A 2,309-nucleotide genomic window follows, 5' to 3' on the forward strand; every position below is an offset into this window, starting at 1 on the left:
TGGAATTAGCCGCAGCAGCAGTACACAGACCAGGAAGTAAGTTGGAGCTTACCTGGATCATGTGACCCGCAATCAGGGCAGGGAATACACCTGGAGTCCTAGGTGACACAGGGAATAGCTTGTGAAATGGAGACATCGCAACAGGGGTTGCAGAGTGTACCAACAGCTGATCTGCGGAGCAGATTACACCAGCGTGCCGGTAAGGGGCGCACGCGAGCGGTATGAGAACTGGAGTTCCTGACAAAGGGGATGCCGTTGAATAATCTGACGGCAAGCCATCCTCACCGTCCAACGCCCTCACTGGCCGCTTGCTGTATGCAATGTTCCGGTGAAATCCTCGCTGTAGACAGCGGGTGAAGGGGATGCCATTGACTACTCTGATGGCGAGTTATCGTCACTACTCGCCATATAGCTCACCATCAGAGGCTTGCCGGCACCATTAAATATACCCCATAGTCAAAATTGTCCTGCCTGCACAGTCTATCTCATGGAGCTGCACATTGGTATCACATGCAGGGTTAACACTGTCAAATTTTAGCTAACTTACTATACGATTTTATTTAGTCAAAATCGTAAGCCAAAATCACACCGTGTGTGCTTTACTTCTAAAAGGCCCAGTGTCCAAGATCGTAATGCCCAAATGAGTTTGAAGAAACTCAGGGAGCCCGAGGTGTGCTCCCACCACCACCAGTGCTGTGCCTAAACACGTGCAAAGGGGGCAGCCGTACGAACGTGTGGACCCTCTCCCAAAGGAGAAAGGCCCCATGGTTCCCCTAACCCCTCTCAACCATAAGGCCGAGGAAGGGAAAAAAGGGATCGGTGGGTCCTCTTCGCCGAAGCTCAGAGAGACCCGCGTTTCCTCCACCCCCGGAAGGGTTTTGGACGGTGGGTCCTCCGCACCCGAAGGTTTGGAGAGACCCGCATAGGCTTCCCTCCACCTTGCGGCTCGGGGTTGCCCTCGAGGGGACCGGGACTCTCCCCAAAAGGTGAAGAGTCCCAGTCACGTTTGGGGAACGGAAGGCCCGTTAGGGACAGCCGCACTACCCAAATCAAAAAAACGTGACAAACTAACGAAAAACGTGAAGTGCTCAAAAGTGCAAATCAAAGAAAGAAATAAAAAGAGGCCCTAGCCAGAAGGCCGGGGCGGGGGTGTAAAAAATTGTCCTACCCCATCCAAAAGGACGAGGTAAGGACGTGTAGCCTAACCTAGAGGGAAGTGCTCGGTGCAAGTGCCATTCAGTGCATGGTGCTGGACATCACCAGTGCAAATCAGGCACCCCCGAGTTACCCCGGGGGCACAGTGCAGCCTCGGGCTCCAGGCAGCCGACCAGTCAGCGTCCGACCAAGTGTTTCTCCGTCTCACCAGCAGGTACTTTCCAGCCCCTGGCATGGGAATGGGTACTCCACTGGGCTTTTCAAAAGACTCCCTTTAGGGGCTGCACCCCCCTCGGAAGAGCAATCTACTCAGTCCCAGTGTTTCTCCGCTCCCAGGGTTAAGATACTAGGCTGAGCTTTTCGCTGTGCCCAGGCTGGTGGCTTAGCCAACCTGGACCAATCTACTCGGTCTCAGCTTTTCTCCGCTCCCTGGGAATGGATACTAGACTGAGCCTTTCGCTGACTCATCCTTCGGGGGCTACGAACCCCGTCAAGAGAGTCAAACTACTAGGCCCAGTGTTTCTCCCCCCCTCTTACCAGTGGGTTTACGGAAACAACACCTCCTACCACTGGCAGAGGTGAAGGTACTCAGCTAGCCCTTTCACTGCTCCCGGGAAAAAACAGAGGGGTCCCACACCCTCCGCCCATCAGAGCAGCTACTCAGACCAGCCTTTCTCTATTCTCTGCCAGGAGGCCAGTCCATACCCAACTGATAAGAACAGATACTACACTTGATCTTAGCCAAAAGGCCGAGAAGCGAACAAATTTTAGCTAACACTAGGTGATTTTGAGCTTAAAGTACTGTAGCTCAGTTTTTAGGTTTTGAGCTACTCAATATCTCAGATTATGTATTGCTGGATGAATAGTGGTGAGCACTGATGCACACACCCTTGTCATCGCCAGCCACCACCAGCCATTGGAGTGTTTTACCATCAAAGTGATTTTCATAAGATCACTTGGCATACACACTGGGCATGCTAGTGGAATGAGTTGTAGTGTTGTGATTTCAAAACTACAACTCATGCTTAATTAGGCGCAATTGCCTTAATTCAGCATGGTTAGCTAATTGGAGAAAAAGCAGTTGCCTGCGATCAAAAAGTTGCCATCCAGAAAGAAAGAATAAATGTCCCTTCCAAAATTACCAATGCATTGCA

The 2,309-nt window shown here is 51.6% G+C and overlaps 1 pseudogene; it reads right to left on the minus strand.

Moving 5' to 3' along the window:
* Positions 1-1,778: 1,778 nt before the first annotated feature.
* Positions 1,779-1,916, minus strand: LOC146076281 (U2 spliceosomal RNA; annotated as a pseudogene).
* Positions 1,917-2,309: the final 393 nt, after the last annotated feature.

The sequence above is a fragment of the Crinia signifera genome, chromosome 4 (genome assembly GCF_055691185.1).
Source record: "Crinia signifera chromosome 4, ASM5569118v1, whole genome shotgun sequence".
Classification (NCBI taxonomy): domain Eukaryota; kingdom Metazoa; phylum Chordata; class Amphibia; order Anura; family Myobatrachidae; genus Crinia; species Crinia signifera.